The following is a 27529-nucleotide window of genomic DNA, read 5'->3' as shown; positions in this document are numbered from 1 at the left end:
ACTTATATGCATGGAAACGTCAAAGAGGACAGTCCCCTCCGAATATGCAAATATAGTGTTCATTTTTTGGGGTGCTGGTGGGTAACTTTAGGGTTCAGGGTGGGTGCGGGTTTTAGGGTGCCAGGGAGTCATTTTAGGGTGGGTTACGAATTGGTGTGCCAGGGGGTAATTTTAGGGTTCTGAGTGGGTATGGGTTTTGGGGTACCAGGGGTCATTTTAGGGTTCAGAGTGGTTGTGGGTTTTAGGGTGTCGGGGGCAATTTTAGGGTTCAGGGTGGGTATGGGTTTTGGGGTGCCAGGGGGTAATTTTAGGGTTCAGTGTGGGTATGTGTTTTGGTGTACCAGGGGTAATTTTAGGGTTCAGGGCAGGTGTGGGTTTTGGGGTGTCAGGGGGCAATTTTAGGGTTCAGGGCAGGTGTGGGTTTTGGGGTGTCAGGGGGCTATTTTAGGGTTCAGGGTGGGTATGGGTTATGGGGTGCCAGAGGGGAAATTATAGTTCAGCATGGGTATGGGTTTTGGGGTGCCAGGGGTAATTTTAAGGTTCAGGGTGGGTATGGGTTTTGGGGTGCCACAGGGTTAATTTTAGCGTTCAGCGTGGGTATGTGTTTGGTGTGCCAGGAGTAATATTCGGGTTCAGGGCAGGTGTGGGTTTTGGGGTGCCAGGGGGCTATTTTAGGGTTCCGGGTGGGTATGGGTTATGGGGTGCCAGGGGATAATTTATGGTTCAGCATGGTTATGGGTTTTGGGTGCCAGGGGTAATTTTAAGGTTCAGGGTGGGTACGGGTTTTGGGGGGCAAGGGTGTAATTTTAGGGATCAGCCCGGGTATGGGTTTTGGGGCTCCAGGGGGGTGAATTTAGGGTGGTAATGGGTTTTGGGATGCCAGGGGCTAATTTTAGGGTTTTTGGGTGGGTATGGATTTTGGGGTGCCGGGGGGGGAGTGTGTGTATACACACACACACACACACACACTTTACTAAAAAAATAAGCCATTTACAGGGATATATAAACCTATATATATATATATATATATATATATATATATATATATATATATATATATATATATATAGCGTTTATACTTACCTGTAAAATAGTTATATTTTAAAACAAAACTTTTACCACGCATATGCCTTTGTTGTAAAGGCATATGCATGGTAAAAGTTTGCATTGTAATGGTAACGTGTTGTAACAGCACTTGAGTTGTTACAACCGCGTTGCGATGGCATGTGTTGTAATGTCATACATGTGTGCGATGCTGAAGCTGCTATCCTTTCATCCATCAATCCAACCATCTATCCTTTCTGATTTAACTATTTACTCTACCAACCTTACACCCATCCTTTTAGCCATCATCTCAGATATTTATTTACTCTACCATCCCTTCACCAACGCATCCATCCTCTCACATTTACATTTACTATACTTTCACCCTTGTATCCATCCATTCTGATTTTCTTTTACGCTGCCATCATTTTACCCATTTAATTGGGATTTACGGAACCCACACAAAGGCCACTTTGTGTGATTTTGCGTGGTTTAGAAACTCCATAGTAATGAGAGGCAGAGCATTGAGCTGCCTTGAGTTACCTTGCGTTGGGAAGTCGTTCCACGGGTGGAGCTAGGGCATTCCCACACACCTGTCTATGGATTTCACGAGCACATTGTCCTCTTATAGAAGCAATTGTTAATGAACTGGCGAAAAAGGGTCGTCGCCTTGAAATGGCATTGTGAAAATTGGTTATATTGTGTTCCTAAAGTGCTTTGTAGTAAAATATATTAAATTGGCCTTTTAATTCTGTACATTCTGGGTTTTTTTCATAACACAATAGCATATAAATGCATCATTGACTCCAGTGGCAAAGTGAGCAAGGGACTCACGTCTGAGCATACCCTGCCAACTTAGGGCGAACAAAGAAAAACCAAAGGTGGTGATGGACGGAGCGTTGACAATATAAACACTCACCCACAATCAACTGATCTGGGTTTAATCCATCACCGTTCTTTAGCTCACTCCACCACCCCAGTTCAGACATGGCCATATGCAAATCAGTCTGACCTTGTGCCTCATGGGAACAGTCCAGCCCGAACTGCCAAGCCATGTCTTCCCTGGACCGGAATCAAGCTTCCCAGGACCGGTTTCTGGCATTACAGCCGTCTTCAGCCGGGCTTGCTTGACTCCAGTGGCAAAGTGAGCAAGGGACTCACGTCTGAGCATACCCTGCCAACTTAGGGCAAACAAAGAAAAACCAAAGGTGGTGATGGACGGAGCGTTGACAATACAAACACTCACCCCCAGTCAACTGATCTGGGTTTAACCACATTAACTCATGCACCAGTTTTAACTAATCTATTTTTTTTATTATTTAAATGAGAGCTAGAGAACTGCCATTTCAAACAGCACATCTTGGCTCAATACGGGCAATACATAAACAGAAGCAAAACCTAAATATCATTTTGGAAAAATAATCGATCAATCGGGTCCAGAGGACAGTCTACTTCCAGCAAAGGACAATAAAGAGAATCAGCAAATAAGGCCAGGGGTCCATTCAACCTCTCTCAGAACAACTATGGAGCACAAAATATTGCTAAGTCAGAGACCATTCACCTCAAAGAGGCTACATACTTTGCTGCCTTTACATGGAGTTGTTTAGGTCATGATGGATACAACAGATCCCTTAGAACCTCTATCGCTCACAAGGTGACCCCCCCTCCCCCAGTACAGACTTTACTGTATTCCTCATTATGTTTTACCGTTGGGAAGGATGGGGGGATTCCCATTCCTATACAATCGCAGTTCTACACCTCATTTTAAACTTGTGCACCACCCAGCAATCATAGTGTGTTTGTTTCTATCTATGGACTGCTCTATTGTTTTGGCCAAAACTATGACCTAAGCAGCACACTACAATATAAATAGTGGTCCTGTCCAGTCCTGCCAATTTAAAAGCTGAACACTGCACAATAGCTAGTATATGTAAGGCAGTTGGTGAAAATTAGGGACCAGAAAATAGAGTTGTATAGAAATTTGCGATTAATCAAAGTGCCCCATAATTCTTAGGCACTGGCCCATTCTGAAAGGCACTCTTTTGAGACTTTTCTTTCAGCCGTGTATACCTATGCTTTTTGTCAAATATACAAAAAGTTTGCTATAGCTCAGCTCCTACTAGAGGTCAAGGTGGCAATTTGGAACGATCAACCTCTCCATGCATGTCACTGCGTGTGTGGAGATGGGTCCAAGAGGGCAACTTTCATTTCCTTTTATTCTCAACTGAAAAGGCCCACTTTTCTCGAAGACAAGGGAAATGACCTCAGTCATGCAGACTATGGCACTAATATGAGAGAGATCAGATCCTATAATATACTCTGCAATAGCATAATTTCTTTATAGTGCATGAAAGCAGATGACAAGGTGTCTCTGTCCCCTGGATCCCATAACACATCTGGAGTTGCTTCAAATGGTTGACCTGAGATGTCGAGTGATTTATACTTTTGAGTTTCGCATTTTATGGTCTCAATTTATTTATTTTTTACACTTTGTTGTCTTTTAAAATATTTTAATGGTATCTGTCTGTATTGAGGGTATGAAACTTTCTGTCTAGCATGCTAGATTAATCAATGCGAAGTAAGCACATTTCATTTTTAGGTGTCGCCATGGACAGCTTTTAGTAATTAAGAACAATACCAATCCATACAGTGTGCTTTGAGTCAGCCTGTTGCATACCACTAGTTGGCTTTCCTGTCAATCTCATTTGCGTGTTTCCTACTCAATGGCTTTCCTTCCTATTTTGTCCCTTCCTTGGTGTATAGCTTCTGTACCATCCTTTTGATTGGACGAATTATAACCTCCCACGACTTACGTTCAGGGAACTACTTTTTAGATCTCACCTAAAGACCGTTTTAGTTGTCTGTTGTCTAAGACCTATTGTCACGAATACATTAAAATATACACATTTAGTATGGCGTTAGGTCAGCGCTTCCTCTTAATGGAATGCCTTTCTTGCCTATCTCTGTTCCCTACTTCTCATTCAATGGTTTCTTCCTTATTTTTAGATCTGCCTCTTAAGAATTTCTTATTTACTCTTTCCTGAATGGACTAGTTGGATGACTTGTGTTTTCCCACTTCTTGCAAAGAGGGTGCCACTTTTTTCTTTGCTTTCCAGCACTCCATGCATTTTCTTGCTCGCTCTCTCTTTCACAATGTTCTATACAGTGATGCATATGCATGTATATGTCATCATGCTGGACTAATGCCACAGCGTCATGATGCATTTGCACGCATGATTGATAATGCATGCACACGATTAATAATACTTGCGCACATAAACATTGTTATGCTTTAAAAAAATATTTTGCCAATGCTGTACAGCTTTGACAAATCGCCATTTTTTGTATTACTTTTAAAAGGAGAGATCAACAAGCTTTTGCAATACTTGTTACTTTTTCTATCAGCACTCAATGGAAGTGCATGTGTTTTCTTGCTCTTTCCTCCTTGAGTGCTGCTTCTGCTCAACTGCTGCAATCTAATGATCCCACCACTCTTGCCACTCCTTCTGCCCACTCTCCACCACTGCTACTTTTTATATGGAAATCCCAGCAGATGCATTTTGCTACCAAGTTGCTCTGGTCTTAATGAATAAAATGCACTTCGACACACTTTTTATAACTCTTTAATTTCCTGCCCCAAGATGGGTGTCCGCCAATCTGGAAAGGTAAATTAAAACGAAATGGACACATCATGACCCATGTGCACAGATTCTTTACCACGCTGGGGCCAGACGTAACTTCATAATACATATGTTGCATAAACGTGATGATTTTTTTGGCAGATACTGCTCCACCTTGGCAAAAAAGCTTTTTTTTCCTTTCAGCAAAAAGCACGGGAAAATCCATAAGTCGGAAAACACTATTGAAACCCAGACCTATTGACTATGCCACAGCTTGCTGCCCAATGGTGATACTGGGAAAGCCACACTTCAGACAGCGGGGGAAAGTAAAGAACAGATGGCACTGCTGTTTTGAGTGTATTATTTTTAAAACCTTTATATGGAAAAATATATTTTGTCATTTCAATGCATATCCGAGTGGTTGATTGGTCTCTAAAATGGTATTGCAGTTTCAAAGTAGACGTGCGCTATTGAGCCAATGAAAATTCGAAACAGACAGTATAGCGCAAGTAAAATACAAAGAACTGTAAGCAACTTTATATAGAGAGAGCAATTTAAAAGGTTTTCTGCACTTCATAGATTTTATTTGAACATCGCTTTATTGCTTTAGTCTAAAGTATTCCTTTGAAGAATGTTGCGATAGTAACACTCGAAATGGTTTTGTTGGCTGGTGGCCTAATTCTCTGATCAGTACAAGGCAACTCAGGCATCTCAGAGGAATTGTGAAAGGACTCTGAAGTCTGGTGGTCGCACTACATTGTTAGATCAAAGATAAATTGCCCTTCATGCTCAGACTGTCAAATATCTCTTATAAGAATTTTTCAAAGCCAAGAGACAAAAGAGTTATCAATTTGTTATTGTTCGTGCTCATTTGTATGTGTATGAAGGAATTAGCATGGTAAATGGTTTTCGAGACTTGTCATTTTCACTTGAGATAAGGAATTTAAAGAATGAAAATGATTTTTCAATGCGTTATGGATCAAGTCAGAATAAACACCATTTTCTTTGCAGGTTATTAAATTAAATGGATTCTAAGGCACATGCGAAGCGGGAATATCTGGCAAGGCGCACACACTAATTTAACGATTTAGTGAAAGGGAGATTAAATTAGGAACGGATCAAGTTTTATAGAGGATGTTGAATATGTTTTGCATTCTACGCCTATGCGGAACGCTACTTCCCATGATGGGGTATGGACATGTGAAATACAGCCGGTGCCCGAAACGCGTTTGACAAGGCTTTGCACCCTGTATGCACGAATAAAAATATATCACCAGTGAAAGTACTTTGAGTCTGGCTGTGGCGTCATTTGGTGTTCCGCACGGAAAGTGCATTGAGGGACAGGCTGGAATATATATATATATATATATATATATATATATATATATATTGCGCTCTTTACCATCCCAGGGTCCCGGGAAAGAAACGACAGCACTCGGGGGTATCTTGCTCACACGGTAGTTTATTAACTACAAGTACGCCACAGACGCGTTTCAGCACTAGGCCTTCGTCAGTGTGTTTACACATAGAGAAACCGGTGCATTTTAAATAGGTAATTCCATACATAGGTACTGCCTCTCAGTTGATATCAACAGAGGACTGCACTCCTCCCAAATACGCGCCATCTTGTAATGGTCAATATATACATATATACATATATGTCTATCTACACATTATCAACACCTCATATTGCGTAATCACCCTACAAATAGGTGGATGTGCGTGCATGTGGGTGGGAGTTTGTGTATTAAAACATCTATTTTCCATATAGTGTCAATACAGCCGTGGATCGGCAATGGTCCTCTTACACTGATGAGAGGTGACCTGTTATGTACAGCCTATGTACAACATATTTACACTATATTCACTCAGACATAGCCATGTTCAGGCAATCAACATGTGGCGCGAGGTGCCCCAGAACATAGGTGTCCCACTAAAACTGTCCAGTTAATGTACTTTTAGCATAGCTCAAATGAATCAAAGAGCCCCCTGATCCATTAAATTGCCACTTATATGATAATAAGGGTATTTATATACATTGGTACCTTCCCACCACCGAAGTGAGAGCAATGGAACCATTGGCGGGATTAGGGATTTTTCAAAATTCAACCTAAATAACTCCTCCTATAGGTATATACCTACATGTACTTTATGTACACTCCCCTATATGTAAGTGGCAATATATACAGTGCTATACATACAAAATTCGAATTCAAATTCAAAATACAGAGTAGATCAACGGAAATTGAGTACAAATAGATATCACAGTCATCCATTATGCATTGCCTAGATGAAAGATCATTTCTTCACCACTATTCATCCCTTTAGGCCACTTGGTGGAGAGGTCTATGATGTAACGTGACTCCAATCTACGGAGACGTCGTAATTGATCACCCCCTCTAGCATTGGTCTTGATGGTGTCTAGCCCGAAATATTGAAGCTGGCTACGGTCCCTGTTATGCTTTTCGGCAAAATGCCGAGCGACCGGATAAGCCTGGTCGGCCTTGTCAATGGCCCTTAGGTGTTCAAGGATCCGCAGCTTGAGCATATTAATGGTACTCCCAATATAGCGGAGACCACAGGGGCAAACTAGACAATACACTGCTAGGGGAGTACTGCAAGTTATAAACTGTTTTATATGCAGTTTTTTGCCTGTCTCTGTATTCTCCACTGCAAGAACTCTCCTGCTTCCTGCGCACACCAGTGAAAGTACTTTGAGTCTGGCTGTGGCGTCATTTGGTGTTCCGCACGGAAAGTGCATTGAGGGACAGGCTGGAATATATATATATATATATATATATATATATATATATATATATATATATATATATATATAAACCAATGCATTTTGTTTCACTGTGTCATGTGATCAAGGCCCAAGGCGGGGCCGAAACGCGTCATGATGTCTTTGCACTGAATTAAAAGAAAGAAGCACTTATATTGTGGTCTGTGTTTTCAAACAAGACCAGGATTGGATTGATGGTTTTTGGATACGGAAACTACGTGATATATATATATATATATATATAATCACGTAGTTTCCGTATCCAAAAACCATCAATCCAATCCTGGTCTTGTTTGAAAACACAGACCACAATATAAGTGCTTCTTTCTTTTAATTCAGTGCAAAGACATCATGACGCGTTTCGGCCCCGCCTTGGGCCTTGATCACATGACACAGTGAAACAAAATGCATTGGTTATATATATATATATATATATATATATATATATATATATATATATATATATATATATATATATATATATATATATATTCACTGAAAAAACCATAGGTTATAGACCATATATAGTTAGGAATTAGCATTTAAAAAACCTTATTTTACTCACACAAAACCATTGAAATTCCATATATAGTTAGTTGCACTAACTATATATCGCGCACCCGCAATCCACTGCTGATCATGTCACATATTACATCATTCATGACATGGTCAGTGACATCACTGATGACATCACTGATGACATCTCAAATGACATCACTGATGACATCACTGATGACATCTCATTTGACATTACTGATCACATTACTGATAACATCATTCATGTGATGATACGATGAACCTCTTCAGACTCTAATATAACCTTAGATACACTCAGTGTAAACAGACACTCACAGACTGTCACTCATCCATGGAGTTACTCACACACCCAGTCAGTCATGCAAAGAATCAATCACACCTCCATTTCATCAACTATATACCGTATTTTCTGGCGTATAAGACGACTTTTTAACCCTTGAAAATCTTTTCAAAAGTTGGGGGTCGTCTTATACGCCGGTATCATTTAATAAGCAAGCGAATATAGCCCAAACCCTATATTTTAAAAGGAAAAGTAGGGGGTCGTCTTATACGCCCAGTCGTCTTATACGCCAGAAAATACGGTAGTTATACACACCTTACTTATTGAAACATATAATAACACATATTTACTCTGTTATACAATCCCTGATACAAGTTCACAATGATCCATACAGCCACTCACACATTCACTGGCTCTTATGCACAGTTATTTATATATGTCAACTCTCACATGTACTGTGTTTTACATATGTACTTACTTTGACATGTAGCACTGAGATATCCATTCACTCACCAATACACTCATGCACACAGTCAACCGCCCATACAGCTGTTTCCACATGCACTTTTGAACCCATACATCTAGTGAATAAACTGCTCACACATCTATGCACAGAGTCACACACCTTCCAGCCACCCCCACACAAACTCAATCTCCCATAGAAATACTTGGGCAACCAATTAATAACACATATAGCCTCTCGTATAGCTAATGATCAACACATGCAGCAGTTTACATCACAACAGACATAATGATGCACAAATTAAGACAGTTTAGTCACTAACCCATGCATTCAGTGAGACACATTTAATCACTCACTCATACAGTCAGTCACGCACCTACTAAATCCTTCATCCAGACACTTATACATCCACTCATTCTTCAATATGTAAGACATATTTTAACTTTACAGAAACATACAGTCACTGGATGTTGTCATCAGTGATGTCATCAGTGATGTCATTTGAGATGTCATCAGTGATGTCATCAGTGATGTCACTGACCATGTCATGAATGATGTAATATGTGACATGATCAGCAGTGGATTGCGGGTGCGCGATATATAGTTAGTGCACCTAACTATATATGGAATTTCAATGGTTTTGTGTGAGTAAAATAAGGTTTTTTAAATGCTAATTCCTAACTATATATGGTCTATAACCTATGGTTTTTTCAGTGAATTTTCAAGGTTTTGTAAATGCTAATTCCTAACTATATATGGTCTATAACCTATGGTTTTTTCAGTGAATTTTCAAGGTTTTGTAAATGCTAATTCCTAACTATATATGGTCTATAACCTATGGTTTTTTCAGTGAATTTCATTGGTTTTTTAACAGCTAATATCTGTAGCTGTAAAATGTATTCTTCTTTAAATCCAAAAATATATTTTATATGTTTATTAATAACTTTTTTTTAAAATATTTTTTTTTCTTCGTTCCCGCTTCGCGAATCGGGAAGCTTCCCGTTAGCTGACCTTGATGCCGCGAAATAGACCGCGAGCCGGTAAACGTTTCTTTACCGCAACTGCCGCGTTAGAAAACAACATCATCACGCCTCCCGTCCGCATGACGTTTCGCGTTGTCGCGTGATACGTCATATGACGTGCTACGTTAGCGAACTGGTACGCTTACCGAGTCGCAAAGCACAGGTTTCTGGAAGCAAACCGGGAGGCCCTGCAAAGCGCGTAACGTAAACACAGCAGGTCATGTGACTTGGTAATAACACTTTTCATTGGTTCATTTCACTTTTGGTTTCCTAATGATGTAAGACTAGGTCATATAATATAAAATGAACACTTTTCATTGGTTGAGAACTATTGTTTTTCCCAAATGATGAAAATCCCTCCTTCTTTCCTCACTCTGACTTTCATCATTGTGAGAGAAAGACCCTTTGTTACCAGTGAGCAATGGCTTCTTTAGTAGCTTCAGCTGGTGCTTCCCCACCACCTCCACCACATCCAAGGAAGAGTGGACCACCTGCTCAAGTTATAATTCAGCAAGAAGAGGAAGAAGAGGAACAGGACGACGAGCACGAAGAGAGGCACTTTTTGCCTGAGGAGCCCAGGACGTCTCACCGGAAAGAAAACTTCATTTGGCAATTTTTTTAAATTCCCAAAGGTCAGAAAAAAGTAAATGCAAGATACGTAACTTGCCTTATATGTCAAGATAGACTGTCCAGAGGGACCGACAAAAAATACAGTTTCGGAAACTACACAATGCATCGCCATATGACTAGGTGGCATCCTAACAACTACAGTGCTGCACAGTTTTGTAACGACCTAGATAATCTCCCTATTATGGCCGGAAGATCTGTTGTACCGGAAGTAACTGGACCAGAGGGCAGGGAGATGGTGCCAAATATACAAACAAGATTTCGTGAAGTAAAACAAGTCTGCGTACATTGCAGTGGATTCATTTGCTACGGAGAAAGAAGCATCACTCTGATCAACAGAGCTATTGACTATCATATGCAAGTTTGTACGAAACACCCCAAATAATAAATTCTTTTTTTTTGTTTTGTTGCTCCTGTTGAGCCCTTTACAATGAATCGTTTTCGTTGCCCCCTCCGAAAAAAACCCCAAAAAAATATAAAACTGTTCAGAAAAATTCAAAAAAAGTAAAAAAATGTTCAGAAAAATAATAAAAAAAATATAAAACAACAAAAACAATAAAAAAAAAGTTCTTTTCAGAACTACCTCCCCGTTATTAAAAAATTGGTACAATATTTGGAACTGTGCCAACCTCTATTTCTCTTAGTTCGCTTCCCAGTTCGCTCCCCGGTACGCGAACCGGAAGCGAACCCCAAATTTTTTTTTTTTAAAAAGAACAGTAAGTATAAGGGAAGCAAACAGACAGTTATGTTAAAAGAAAGACAGCTATAGGGGAGTAAACTAGAGATACTATTACCCGTAATCCACTGCTGATGATGTCACATATTACATCATTCATGACATGCTCAATGACATCATCAGCAGAGGATTGCGGGTAACAGTATCCCTAGTTTATGCCCTATAGCTGCGTTTCTTTTAACATAACTGTCTGTTTCCTTCCCTTATACTTACTGTTCTTTTTAAAAAAAATTTTTTAGATCAGTCAGAAACAGTGAAAGTAATGAAATATAAAAGACTACGTACAATATAAGCACTGTATGCAACAACTTTGACACTTACAGAAGCCTCACCTTCTCCATGCCTCCTACACAGTTCTACATGTACATCATAAATGCAAACAGAACAGAATTAATTATACATGTTAAATGGTTTATTTTTGCTGTTCTCAGAATGTATCAAATTTCACTAAAACAGTGACTTGAAGGTATTCATCATATAACAGCGGGGAAAAAAAAACACAATCAAAATGATTGTGTTTAAAAAACCCATACAACATAACGGATCAGAATTCAGAACTCCTTAAAGTTAACTTACTTTCCATGACGGCCAAGGATGTCCTATGAACAGCTTACACTCTGTTGTGCTGTTATTACTTTCAACCCGCCACTTTCTGAAAGAAAACCTCCATCGTTTTCAAAAACATGTTACATACAATAAATGACTTCTCGCTCTCTACCACACGTTTCCACAAGGCCAAATCGTGTCTGAGTCATTTATAACTCTTAGAATTCTTTTAAACCAATCCCGTCATGTTGTATTTCCGCAACTTTCACAATTAAAATGTTGAAGATCATTTTCACAATCCTGGACTAGTAATATCTTCCCCTTCTTGCTCAATCATGTTCTACATTTCCTATCACACTGATACTGCTTACTATGAAGCAGACTTACACTACCTTTATGACTAGTACAATTATTTAATTCTCTACATCACTTTTAATCACAAAGCAATGTAAAACAGTAGACAGCATTGCAGACTTACATTCCCTCTACTCCATGTTTTGATTGGCTGCTTCAATTAGCTTATAAAAAGAAACAGTTTTTCTGAACTCATTCAAAGTGCACATATTTCTCCATGACGTCCAGTGTTATGATAAGAAGTTATTTCTCTATACTACACTTATCCTCAAGGCCAAATCGTGTAGGAGCCATTAGAACTTCTTGAAATTCCTCAGAGCACATCCCGAGATTCTTTCCCTAAAATTTTGGTTTTAAAAACACCAGGTAAGAGTTTTTAAGGTCATACGGCAATTTTTTTTTGAAAATTAAAACAGAATCATTGCAGAATGACCAGCCATTTCTACACTTTAAATAAGCTGTATAATGTCCTGATGTTATTGAAGGACCATCATGATATATAATTGCTACAGTTACAAAAGTCCTTCCTGATATTGACAACTGTGAAGCCACAACATTTTTAATTAAAGTTGTCAATTTTGTTCCATCAGGCCTACATCGTTGGAACATTAAAATGACATACTGGCCATATGTTCGTATAAATAATGTGTACATCATTTCAGATTTACATTGGCTACACTCCATGTTGTGATCAGCTACTTTTACTAGCTTATTAAAAGAGACTGATTTACTGTCTGGCAAAGTTAAATATATAAATCTTTCTGAGTCTACACTAGTAGTACTTGATACCCTACAGTTCTCGCAGTCATGCTGCCATTGATAAGAAAGCCCAAACAGGTGATCTACATCTACACCTTCATCATGCAATACATCAAGCATATACATTAAAAACTCCTGACAATCTTGCTGACTATTTTGAGAGAATTGTGTTTGGCCTGAACATCTGTCTAACAGATTTCGAATTTCAGACACACTTTCTATGTTTCTTCTATCAGTGCTACATTTCTCTAACACAGAATTTAACAAACTGCAAAATCTTTGATCAGAATTGACCACAATCTCTTCTTTTACATTTTCTAGAGAAAACAAAACATTAACCACTACATTAGCATAGCAGTTGACACCAGAACTGTTTTCAAATTGAAAACCAACAACATCTTCAACAGAATCCTTTTTGTTTCTGCTTATAATTTCAGGTTCATCAACTTTTCGTCTTTTTGCTACAACCTCCCCAGTATTGGTCACATTTCTTCGTTTCCGGCCTACCACACGTTTCTCAAACAAAGGATACTGAGGCAAATGTGGCGCATACTCTCTTCTTAACCTATTGTATTCCTTAACACAATCTAGATCCGCACAAATGTTTGTGACATCACACTCAATCAAGTACAATCCCGATAAAGTTCTGACTCGTGACAATGCCACATATGCCATACCCTCCTTGAACACAGAACTGCCAATATTCACCAATGCACAGTCTACACTTAAACCTTGCGATTTATGGATTGTCACCGCATATGCCAAGCAAACAGGAAACTGCTTACGACGAACATATAAGTCTTTTACAAGCAAAAATCTAGCAGAACAACGACCAATTAGCTGTACTTCCTCAATGCCATCAAATTTAATTTTTAAAAATTCAATTCCATCTCTATTTCTGTATTTCACAAAATCAACAACATTACCCATTGATACATTTACCAGACCTCTTTCAACATGTAAATTCCTTCTTAAAATTATACGGCAGTTCAAGCACACATTCAGAGTCTTTTCAAAACCCGCAGTTTTAGATATACTCTTCTCTAATGAATCCAATTTTGTTTTCAGATTCTCAGACAAAATAATTGTTGATCCCATATGCTCTACTCTGTCAATAGCTTCCAGTTTCACAATCTCTTGCTTTTCTAAATGCAACATTTTGTTATTGAATTTGGCACATTCTGCAAGAGTTGGCATCAAACATATTCCAGATTTTTTCTCAGTAACTTTCTGAAAAATATTCTCAGGCACAACATCTTCGTCTGGATATAAATTTGTCAGTAATCGTGCATGTAAAGCTTCTTTCCCATGCTCGGTCACTTTTCCAATTCTAACATCTTGTAGAATAGTCTTGTAAACTTCATCCTTTGCCTGACGCATATTTTCATGCAGTTCAGCATAATTGAAGTTTAACCATATATTGACGTTGCCAATGCTCCCTAAGCACTTCCTGGTATCTTCATGCGTGAGCATTTTGAACACAGGTTGCCCTTTCACTGGTGTCAGCTGCAGAAGATCTCCGAAAACAATGATGTGTTTGCCACCAAATAACACATCATACTCTGTTTTGAGAACTTTTTGCATTCTCAAATGCACAAAGGCAAGCATGACATTGGAAACCATGCTTACTTCGTCAATGATAAGAAGTTTCATTTTCCTCAAGACTCTTGAAACTTCAAAACAAGCATCTCCAGATAGCTTGTGATATTCTAATTTGTTGTCATGCTCCACTGGCAGCATCAGTAAACGATGTAAAGTAATCCCTTTAATGTTATGTGCTGCCAGTCCAGTTGGAGCGGTGACAACACAAGACAGCGATGACTCTGTCCTTTCCTGCAAATAACATGAAATTGCTTTAATAAGTAAACTTTTTCCAGTTCCCGCTTCTCCACTCGCGTACAGTCGGACAGGCTTCAACGACGTACATGAGCACTCTTTCTTGTCATGACTTAATCCATGATCAATTTGCATGGTAATCTCGTCATATATTTTCCTCTGCTCAACGTTGAGTTGTCTTTCCAACTCTTCTAAGTTAACCGCATCCTCCTGAGCATGTGCCATGGCTCTTTCCACTTCATTCATAGCAGTGGCAGCTTCATTTTCGATAAGAGGTCCTCCTAGTGGATCCTGACTCAATGAAGCAGAACTCTGACTGTCCTGAGAACTGTCTCTGGCAATCTCGGCTGCAATCGTTGCTTCCTGCTCAATTTCCACATTCAACATTTCTACATATTTGGGAAAAGCAGGACATTCTATGGTCTCCTTGGCACCATTGAATGAGTCTTCATAACAAAGGAAATGTCCAAGCAGTTCCTCTTCTGCACGCCAAGGCTTAAAAAGTTGCAAAAGTGCTAAGTAGAAAAACTCCTTTTTTTCAGGAGATTCGCCACTCAATTTTCGATGGTTTATCAAGTGGCATTTTCTTTGCTTGACCAGACATCCCTCACTTCCTATTACAGCATACACTCCTTTCTCAGTATCTTCTTTGATGTTCCTCTTGAATATGTAATTTTGCAGAACCTCATACAGACAAACATTCTCGAGGTGACGGCTTCGATTTGGATAATATGTATCCAACATGTTGCTCTTCAAAATGTCGATACTGTTTGGCTCCTTTTCCGCCAAATACTCAATTTCCCGCACAGGTTTCAGAACTCGATTACGCGTTGCAGCAAGACCAACACTCGCCCAAACGATACTCCTGGACTTGGCATAGAGACTTGCTGAAGACAACCGGTCAGAACATTCGTAAGCTCCGATTTCTCGATGCAACAACATCTTCAGACTGAAACTGTACAACTTCTTGCTGAGGCTCTTTTCATGGGAAATGTCCTCCCACATATCCTTCAATTCTGTCTTCTCTTTTTTGGTGATGTAAGATGTCACATACCGAGCCACAGCCATACAGTTATCAGCCACAAACTGTATATCCATGTTAGCATTCCACATGGACAAAATCACCGGGTTGTAGTCGTTGATGTACTTAGACTCTTCGTTCCTCTTCAAATTGTATGTGTTTTTAGGTGATTTCTTCATCACATTATGTCGCAGCGAAGACATCAAACTGTTCACTCTTCCTTTAGAAATCACCGGTCGTGGAAAGCCGAAACGACATTTGGTGTAGAACTTGTCTTTGTTCCGGAATTTACGACGACAGTACTTTCCACATCGATGGCTTTGGAAACGTAGAACTTTTTCTCTTAGGCTTTTTTTCTCCTTTGCGTTTGGAACAGCACACGTAGAATACTGTTCTATGAAACTCATCACTGAGTCTTCTGCATCCGTTCCAAATTTAGGTGCATCCTTGATCCACAGCAACATATGTATATGAGGAGCACCTCTTGCTTGGTACTCCTTCCTCCAGAAGAAATCCAACACCTCTCCAAGAGGTGGATTCTTCTTATTCATGATGAAAGACATCATACCTTCAAATCTATGATTGAAGTACCTACATACATTGACTGGATCCAAAGAGCACAGTTCTCCGGGTGTCTTGAATTCGATGTTTTCTACGTTAGCATTTGCCTCTCGTAGAAATTCAAGTAAGTCTTCCCAGCCATACTCAGCACAGCTCAAAGTGAGGAACCATGTGGGAGTTCCTAAGTTCCTCAGCATACATTTTAAATCACCATGACGACGGTACCAGTACTCATTAGTACCACGCTGACACGCCATGAGATTAATCAGGTGAGAATCCAAAATACTGTCTTGGACATTGACTTTATCCATAAAGTCACTTGCCGAGATGTTTTGCATGTGTATACCACTTTTCAAGATGTGGTTCACTGCATATGACAGTCCAGACAGATCGCTTTCAAACAGGAGATGAAACAAATAAGGAATGCATTGTCGAAACCTAGGATCTCCTGCATACAATCGCAAAGTCCGGTATTCAGAAGCAGGAATTTGATGAGGTCGCTCATCATATCTTCCTCCCTGACCTGTTGGAAAAAGCTGTGGGAAACACCGAGCTTCCAAACTTTCCTCCCAAACACTAATGGGACTCCCTTTCGCTTGTTTCATTTGAAACAACTCAATAGCATTCCCCATGACTTCCTTGGAATGCAAAGGATGAACACTATAATGTTCATATATTTCTTCACTAGTACAGGGTTCTACTTTCTCAATTTGACCAGCACACAAATCGCTATCCTCTTCCTCACTTACTTCCTCTTCTGCAACATATACATTTTTATAGTATTTATTATATTTTTTCAAATACAATGTTGCCCTTTTGACTTTCCTAACATCTACTAAATCTTGCCATATTTTCTTATTCTTTGTCGGAACCCCATTAACTAAGATAACAAGAGGTTCCTCTTCCACTTTTTCTACTCCAATTGTGTTAATGTTTTTCTTCAAATCTAGAGGCAAATAAACAACTCTTCCCTTTAATCCTCTCTGTAAATCTGATGGAGGCAATTTCCCTGTCTTTGGCTCCATTCTTACAATAGCCTGAAAGGGATGGATACTTTGAATCAAAATAGATTCATAAGTATTTAAATCCTTCAATTCAGAAGGAATCTCAACCAATTCCAGATTATTATGAACTGCTCTAGCAGGCATCTGGTTTTGATTTAATTTGTTACAACAATAAGTACACACACGTTGATCCAATCCCAAATCAAAACAATTTTCTACCATCAAGTATGTTGTAAAATCCTTCCATTCACTATTATTTTCCCTTTCACTTTTTGCATATAAATCCACTAACTTAGTCTGATTCTTATAATAAGTGCGTCGACAACACACACAAGTGAAATTTGGCCTCTCACTTGATTTCACCTCAAACGTCGCAATTTCCCTCTGGAAATTATCTGTACTGGAAACCTGTACACTATCTTCCACATTACTCTCTTCTTCTTGGTCAATTTCAACATTCTCCTCTTTACTTCCAAAGTAACAAAACTCAATTTCTTCACATATATTCTTCACATCTATTTCAGAACCATGCAAAAGAGCAGCGCATAATTGTTTAAGCATAATTGCTGGACTCTTAGCACAATACAACATTCTAACTAATTTCCTCACTTTATTATGATGCACTGCTAGCATCCTGAAATGATGAAAAACACTCTGGCATACTCTCCTGGAAAGACAAGCCAGTGAATGACCATGCAAACCTATCACTTCTCTCACTCTGCAAGGATCTAATTCTTGCAACAACTTCATTTTCTGCTTCAAACTTTTCTTATTAAATGACCGTATAAAATCACAAAGCAAATTGATGGAATCCTGTCGTACACTGCAAATACTACTACACTTCCAGGTGTACACAGGACCCTTAGGACGTCTCCCTAAAACCTCATTACCTAACACCTCTTCTATCTCTGTTGTCACAAGTTTTTCTTTTTCAACTGGACAACCATCTTTCACTTCATAACCTCGACCACTGGTGTCAACTGCATGCACCAAATCATTATCCTGGAAATAACTCTCCTCATTAAAAAATGCCTCAGAGCTTGAACTATGCATCCATTCTCCAGAAAAAACTTCACAAAAATTACTACGATTAACTATTCTCTTCCATCTACTATTTCTTTTGAAATCATAAATTGCCTTGTTTAGCTTCCTAATTCTATTGATTGTCAAAATAAATAACTTACGTTTAATTTCAAATGCCTGATCAATAACTTTCTCAACTATTTTTTTTCTCTTATAAAAAACCACTTTCTGTTGACCTTTCTTAATATTTTTTAACAAATTGCCAATTATCCTGTTGCGGAACATTCGTTTACGAATGTCCCTAAACTGTTGTTTCCTTCTACTTTCATGCATAGAGTTATCTCTTACTCTAGCAGTAACATTTCTCATTGGCCTTTCCTTACCGTTTGAATTGCTTCTCCTTTTCTGGACTGAAACATTTTCTGTAGTAATATTTTTTTTACTAGATATATTTCTTATGAATGTTTTTGTACTCTTACCCGGTGCTTTCTTGGTGACTTGACAAATCTTTTTGTTAGAGGACTGCTGCTTTTTTTCATTCACCTGCTGTCTTTGACGTTTTGCAGCCTTTCTCACTCTTTCTTTGCTTGGCATCCTAAAATCTTGAAATAATCTGCAGTTGAATCTGTGATAAAATAGAATAAAAAATGTTATTAACCACTATTACCCAACAGTAAATTAATAACAGTCATCAAAAACTTAACACACTACTTAACATTTTTACATAGAAGAATTTTTTGTACATGGCAAATTTAGAATACAGAAATAGCAGAAAAGAAATGGAATTTATATTCATTTTACCTGTCCTGTTTTATATATGAATCTGATCTAATTTTATGACCATATTTTAATATTTTATTGAAGACACTACACATAACCTGTTTTTGAAGGTGTCTTTATTTTTAAATTAAACGGTTTACATATTTACTTTTTATTTATTATAAATTTATAAAATAAATGTTTATAGTTCCATAGGCTCAAGCAAGTCAGCTTCCCATCCTATGTCATACAATTCTGACAAATCTGCATCCTCATCACGTTCTTCTTCATCCTCAGGATTGAAATCATACAAGGGATCAACATCCACTGATGTTTCAATTACGAGTTCAATGATGAGGTCGAAATCAACTGATTGCTGATTGTCGCTCATGTTGATGTTGTCTTTATCTTTAAAGAAAGATAACAACAATGAGATGTTGCACAGTAAGAGACAAATCTCAGAGATTATAATAGTAAAATTGTTTAACAAGAGTAACATTTTGCAGCTATTATTTAACCATGTCCAACGATGCTGAGGAGCAGAGGAGGTGAAGCCTATCTCCAATTTTTCACTGAACAGGACTCATCTCTTCTTAACCTTGGATAAACCTCACCGACTCTGTGTCCCCTGCACATAATTAAATGTAAAGGGGCAGATTTATATTAACTAGCACATCCCCAGGGATGCACCAGTTAACATGCACCGCTGCTCTGCCACCCACAGTGTGCTGCATTTACAATCAGATAGGACAAAGCTACATCAAAACCCTGCGCCTGCTTGAAGCAGGCATAGATCTTGACGCAGGTAGGCTGAAAGCTAAAGCAACAACTAAGTGTCGTGTGCAGAAGTTGCAAAAAAGGAAAAATGGCGTTTAAACCAGTAATGAGCCCATGCTAACTTAACACAGAGTAAAGATATCCAGGATCTACATCAGTTTGGGGTTCACGAACCTGGCAGGTACAAGGCACTGAGGCTTTGCACCGTGCATGTCTCATCCCAAATCATATGTTGTTTGTGAATGAAACAATTTCCCAGACCAAATGCTTTGGATTGGCTACTTCTAAAAAATTAAACACCCCTACTATCCCGGAGTTACAGGAATATGATGCTTGGAGTAATTTTACTCGTTGTCCATTAAAGATTTACAGGCCCTTCTCCGCAATTCTTCCTTTAACATTTCCAGTATAAATCCAAAAGGTTGACTGCTTTGGCAACGTGCCTTATCCACGGTTTAATAACGCTGCCTTTTGCTTTATATAAGTTTTCAAATTGTATGAAATATATACCAATAGGTCGTTATTAACCTTTAGGTAGTGGTTTTCTTCATGAGGTCTGGTCGCTTCCATACACATACAGATTTTCAAAGATGATCAAGAAGTTTATCTGAATGGAGAGGAATGCACTGAGACGCCAGATCATTCACTAATGTGTAGGCACATACAGTTACACGGTTCATGCAACAAACACCGACCAAATATGGCTTGCGTGTTGCAAGGCACGCCAGTTCCTGCTATCATCCCCACGTTCAAGTTGTTGGAAAATGGTAGTTATTTGATGCTCAATAATGAAGATTGTTCTGGGTTAATTAAAAGTATTCCTTTTATCGTAACAGTAAGTGAACGGGTTATTTGCTGCAGAAATGTTCTATTTCCTCCCACACATGAACATAGGGAGTTTTCAATCTGGCCACAAATACCAACCTTGGGAGCACATTTCAACGGCATGGCAAGAATAAGAGCTCTTTTGTCTCAGAGAGAGGTGGCCTTGACTTCGGCCTGTGAAACTTTCGTGCTTCACATAGCGAACACCCGTACAGAGGTGCAAACCCTTTTAAATACAGATTCGCCTTTCCATTTCAGCAAGATGGTTCGGACTATCTCTAACGCGTCCTCTACAAAGGGCCTGGCACACTTTTTTAAAGTTGTTACCAGTGGTCTCGTGACTTCATTTGAGAAAATCTTTGGAATCATCCCTGCTTTCTTTCATTCTATTTTTTCCACTGTGCTTGGTGGATTCCCATTTTTACTTGCATTACCAGCGGACGCTCTTGTGCTTTTTTACATTTTTAAATATGGATGTCCCTCCTGTGCAACCTCCCGCCCTGCAGCTGCTCACGCTGTTCCGCAATCGCATGCTTGAATATTATGGCACAATGCCGTTGGCGATATTAAGCACGGCATATGGATTATCTTTTCGATTCTCCTACTTCACCTGTGTCCAGCCTGTATTTCACTGCCTGACCTGTGATTTCGATTGGGCCATTGATTTGTGTCTCTGCAGACCGGTTTCTCCTGACGTCGACTTTAATCAGCTGATGAGTCCTATCATTACTCACGAGTTGGTTTGTCCTGGCGAAAGTATTATGGCTGTGGCATTGATCCATGGACTAATTGGTCCCTGGAATTTACTGGCGGCAACACAGTCTTTCTTGGAACAGAGCTTTCTTGGAAACCCACCGAGCTGTCCTCTGATGGTGATAGAGGATCCGGTGCTGGAAGAGCACGTATGTTCTTTTCCGCTTTTAAATTGGATGGCTGAACTCTTTTCGGATGAAGACGGTGACTTCCTATTAGAGGCTGTTGCAGCTTATTTTGCATACACAGTTATGTCATAGACCTTTTTCATGTTTGATATGCTGAGTACTAGCATTTCATTGACAATTCATTGACTTATTTGTCAAGTTTTTATTATTTAGCTTGCCTATTGGCTTAAGCCTCGATAAAGTAGTTGGCTGTTTTATTTTTCTTTAGCATTAAATTTTCCTAGTTTTTAATGTTTTACCTTGCGGACCGTCCACATATAAAGTTGCAATCTGCTCTCATGAGATGGCACTTCTATTATCTTATTCAGTTCGTTTCCGGATCATGGGGAGGTGTCATGTAGATCCTATATATCTTTACACCGTGTTAAGTTAGCATGGACTCATTACCGGTTTAAACGCCATTTTTCCTTTTTTGCAACTTCTGCACACGACCCTTGTTGCTTTAGCTTTCAACCTAATAGTTCATCGTGATTTACATGAGAATAATATGTTATTGCTCTACTATCTGCTTTACTTGTTAAACTATATCTGTACAGCGAGTGCTGAAGTTTCAAGAACAACACGATACAGAATTGTTATGAGGTCTGATCTCCACGACTTCATACTCATAACATAAGTGCAGCTTCTGCCAATTCTGGGCATGAGGCGGGTTTTATATTGCTTTGCCGAACACACATACACAACACTTGATGCGGTTCACATGAAGAGAGAGCTGGTGTATGCTGATGTGATTCCTTCAAATCTAAGACACTAAAGTATGGGCACGCCCTAAACCAACACAAAGAGACCTTCTTAGCAAATAATATAATATGTGTATTAGGGAGGGTGAGATATAAGCAGCCGCGGGCCGTGGAGGAAGTTACGGTGGGGCAGGGAGGCGGGGAGGGGGAGGGGCAGGGTGGAGCCCTCTCCACCCTGCCCCTCCCCCTCCCCCTGCCCCACCGTAACTCCCTCCACGGCCCGCGGCTGCTTATAAGTGTTGCTAACTCTTATTCATTTACAGCATGTTAACATACTGTCACCATTCGCTTTTTATGTACTAGTAACTATGCTGGTAATTTTGCTACTGATAATATGTGTACTTGTATTATCTAAGATACTACGCCTGAGAAGACGGCATTAGTAAATAAACATTTCAAATACACATGTGTTCTTCTTAACTCCATGTTCTGGTTTCTAAGAAATATATAACGACCGACTGTTCATGAGTTCCACGTATCCTGAGGTACTATAAGTTCATATTCTGGATTGTCTAAACATTGAGAGTTTGTTATATCCAATGTGACACTGTACCTAGCTTGCTAAGGGGTTTTTGATTACTAAGGTGAGTTTTCGGGCACCCTAATTCGCCGAGGTTCCAATCCTCTGTCCACAGTTCTGTGTGAGAACAGAAACCCTGCGACAGGGGCACCCCTGAGCCTTGCTGGAGCTTCATCACACTTGCGATACAACTCCAGCAATGCGCCACCTTTTTACGGCACAGATACGTCACGCATCTGTGCTGTTTTTGCCCCATGATGCGCCGCATTGTAAATGCAGCACACCATAGGTGACGGAACAGCGGCACAGAATGACTAACACATCCCTGGTGATGCGCCAGTCATCATAAATCTATCCCTATGCTTCTTATCTTGTTAGACATGAACCGCCATATGTATCATCAAAGTTTTTTGCATTTCCTAAATAGCGAACTTTAAGGAATAAATAGCGATTCTTTACCATTCCTAGTTTGCGATGAGCTATTTGCTAATTACAAATTACCCATTCATTTCCATGCAGCAGGAGGCCCATAGGAATGAAGGTGCAATTTGCGATTAGCAATTACCTCATCGCAAATTACGAATTTTTCCGAGGGTGCAGGAGTGTCTCAAGAACACCCTGCTGCACCCCTGAAAAAGAAATTTGGGGGCATATGGCGCACATAAATTTTGAAAACATTCCTTTACCTCAAAAACGATTTTCAACTCATAATTTGAAAACACTGCACATGGGGAAATGACTTAAAATGTCCTTAAGACACATAAAAGCGTTTTTTGATTGACTTTGCAGCATGTTTCAGTCACCTTTAACATGCCTATGTAACGCAAACATTCAAAATCTAAATTTGCCATGCACAGGTGGGAGCATATTTACAAGCAATTTGCTCCACAGACAAACTTCTTACATTGAAATGGGAAAAATAACATCAGAGACTCTCAATTACCTCATAAAGAAGCAGACACCATTATGTCCTTCTCATCAATATTAAAACCATTGCTTTTTCTCAAAAACGATTTACAAGTCATAATTTGAAAACACTCCACAGCTCCTATGCACATAAAAACCCTGTCAGTACTAATACTTCACATTTTCTCCAATTACAATTTCTCAAAGAAACAAAATCTATTTGTAAAACACTTGAGACAAAGCAACATTTGAAAAACACAACTTTCTTCATAATTTTCTCCTTAAAGCACACTATTTTCTATCTAAATTAAAGAAATCTTTTCTCACCTTAGCAAATACTTTGAGTTTCAAAACAGTCTCAGAAACACACCAATTTGTCTTCAGCAGAGCAAAAGGTATGCACTCCAGAGTCTGCAGCTATCAAAAGCACAGAAATGCTGTAATTCCTCACACATATCTCTCATGTCACCCAATCAAAACTCTTCCCTCACTTTTTTTCAAAGCAAAACCCTTCCCCCCTCTGCCCCCTCTCTGCTTTTTCTGCATAGCAACCACCTCTTGCAAGACCTCTGGTGTTTCCAAGTTCACACAACAAAGTTGCAATTGAACTCTGAACTCTCAGTGCACCTGCATATCCAGTGCAATCTTTCATTTAATGATTTTTTCTTCGCCACTCAAAATACATCTTTCAACGAACTCATCCATGCACCCTAACTTTCTGTTTTCAGCAATCAAAATCCACCAATCACTCTTACTGCTTCATTAACACAGAAACTCCTCAGTTTTTTTCATTTTACACTCATTTTTTCAACTGCCATTTCATTGCCACACTTCATCTGACTGCAGGAGAACCTTCTCTCGCCATGTTTTCTGTCTGGATTGTTGGACATAGTTACATCTACTGGGCTCAGAGGTACGCTGAAAACAGGAATTTACCTAACCTCAATTTACAAGATGTGGAAATTAAGTGGTTTGGCCACAGAGGATTAAAATGTCACCAATTGATACCATTGGTGAAAACCTTTATGCATTTGCCAAAACCTGACCTGTTAATTGTGCACTGTGGAGGTAATGATTTGGGCACTTTGACTGGGGTAGGTCTGGAAATGCTTTTAAAGGACACCTTTGAGCAATTGATGGCACTTTTTCCTCAGACTGCCTTGGTATATTCAAATATATGCCAAAGACAAAAATGGAGGTGGTCGAACCAATTTTGTCCACAAATTGAGAAATCGAGGAAGCATGTAAACAAATCTGTTTCAGCTTACATGAGAGACCATGGAATGGGCTCCCTGTACAACAATAACTTGCGTTACTACATGCAAGATATCTACAGAGGAGATGGAGTTCACTTCTCAGATGAGGGCAACAGAATTTTCACTCTGAATTTAAGACTGTGCATTGGTACCTACTTATAAGTACCTAAATGTACCATAAACCCAAAAGCTCTTCTCAGAGCTACCCTACATCTGATCACTCACAATTATTATTTTACTCTAACTTTTTTCACAAATTTTCAAGAAAGTACGCTCCCCAGAACGCTACCCGGTTCGCGAACCGGGCGCACTCCACGCAAAAAAACTAAAAAAACGGTATATTTTTTGTTTGCCCTGCGAGACCCTTTTAAAGTCTCCACATCAAACCTAGGGGGTCAGGGACGATCTACTATGCCCCCTTATGGTCATTTGCCCCTTAGCTTTGGCCTCCTCTTGTCTCTCGATCCTACCGAGAGACAAGATGGCGGCCGCTACGGACTGTTTGGAATGTTTACAGACGCCGAAGAACCAATCAGCTTCGCAAACCTCCGTAACGCGAAAAGTACGCGAAGCGGAGCGCTGTTACAGATATATATCTTTTTTTGAACGTTAATTTCTCAAAATCCACTGGAGCACATATATTGAGACCTAGCAAAGGCACATCGGGCTACCAGTCCCTACAATTTTGCCAAGTTTCGTGCAAATCCATTCAGCCGTTCGATTATTATTATTTTATTTTTGTTGCCCCGCTGGGCCCTTTTAAAACCTCCACATCAAACTAGGGGGTCAGCGAGAATCTACTATGCCCCCTTATGGTCATTTGCCCCTTCGCTTTGGCCTCCTCTTGTCTCTCGATCCTACCGAGAGACAAGATGGCGGCCGCTACGGACTGTTTGGAATGTTTACAGACGCCGGAGAACCAATCAGCTTCGCTTCACAAAGCTCCGTTGCGCGAAAAGTACGCGAACCGGAGCGCTGCCCGGTCCGCTGTTACAGATATATATCTTTTTTTAAACGTTAATTTCTCAAAATCCACTGGAGCACATATATTGAGACCTACAAAAGGCACATCGGGCTACCAGTCCCTACAATTTTGCCAAGTTTCGTGCAAATCCATTCAGCCGTTCGGGCTAAAAGTGAGGCCAACCGCCCTCAGGAAAACTCAATGTTAAAAACACGTTTTGGGACCCCCCTTTTTTCTCGACCCCCCCTGCACGAACCCCCCCCCAATTTTCAGGGGCTGCTCAGAAACAAAATGTGCCATTTTCCTGAAAATTTCAGCCAATTCCGTCCACAAACGCCAAAGTTATTAGACATAGAATTTTCAAAAATCCCATAGAGAAAAAATCCTAACTATATATACCTACTGGCGACCGCCAGTAGGTAATATATATATATATATATATATATATATATGGACTCCTGCTTTGTTGGATGTGAAACGGCTCTCCGGTCGTGAATGAAGCCCGACGCCAGGCTTGGCGGTTCCTGCAAGTGTCAATCTGGCACTTGTGCAAAAGGAAGAGAGAGGGTGTGATGCCATTGCAGGGTGACATCAGCCCACTCGTAATGTCAGCACCAAAGCGGGGCAAATGCAAGCGGACGCCCACCTCCACCCACTTGGGACTTTAATTTTGTTTTATTTTGAAAGTGAATCAAGCGCCCACTGGGACACGATATTTGGCGCACTACAACAACCATGAGGCCGCAGCTCGGCCACGCCCACTGGGACAGGTGTTGAAGATAAGAAGTGCGCCGTGCAACAGCGCTTTTCACTTTCCCAGAGAACACTACGCCACTGAAGAAGGGATTTCGGTCCTGAAACGCGTCTGGCGTTTGAAACTTGTGAGCCTTGGGTCCCGTTTCCTTTTGCTGGCATGCTGTCATTAAAATATCGAGAACAAAGAAACTCTCTGAGGCTTCATTTAAATGGACTCCTGCTTTGTTGGATGTGAAACGGCTCTCCGGTCGTGAATGAAGCCCGACGCCAGGCTTGGCGGTTCCTGCAAGTGTCAATCTGGCACTTGTGCAAAAGGAAGAGAGAGGGTGTGATGCCATTGCAGGGTGACATCAGCCCACTCGTAATGTCAGCACCAAAGCGGGGCAAATGCAAGCGGACGCCCACCTCCACCCACTTGGGACTTTAATTTTGTTTTATTTTGAAAGTGAATCAAGCGCCCACTGGGACACGATATTTGGCGCACTACAACAACCATGAGGCCGCAGCTCGGCCACGCCCACTGGGACAGGTGTTGAAGATAAGACGTGCGCCGTGCAACAGCGCTTTTCACTTTCCCAGAGAACACTACGCCACTGAAGAAGGGATTTCGGTCCTGAAACGCGTCTGGCGTTTGAAACTTGTGAGCCTTGGGTCCCGTTTCCTTTTGCTGGCATGCTGTCATTAAAATATCGAGAACAAAGAAACTCTCTGAGGCTTCATTTAAATGGACTCCTGCTTTGTTGGATGTGAAACGGCTCTCCGGTCGTGAATGAAGCCCGACGCCAGGCTTGGCGGTTCCTGCAAGTGTCAATCTGGCACTTGTGCAAAAGGAAGAGAGAGGGTGTGATGCCATTGCAGGGTGACATC

The 27529-nt window shown here is 40.1% G+C and overlaps 1 protein-coding gene across 2 annotated transcripts in view; it reads right to left on the bottom strand.

The window, feature by feature from the left end:
- SMAP1 (small ArfGAP 1) overlaps positions 1 to 27529 on the bottom strand; it is an 870387-nt gene that overhangs the window by 116591 nt on the left and 726267 nt on the right. The window lies entirely within an intron of this gene.

This window comes from Lissotriton helveticus, chromosome 6 (genome assembly GCF_964261635.1).
Source record: "Lissotriton helveticus chromosome 6, aLisHel1.1, whole genome shotgun sequence".
NCBI classification, from domain to species: Eukaryota; Metazoa; Chordata; class Amphibia; order Caudata; family Salamandridae; genus Lissotriton; species Lissotriton helveticus.
Note: the sequence above shows the minus strand (reverse complement) of the source record. Positions and strands in the feature narration are given on the sequence as shown.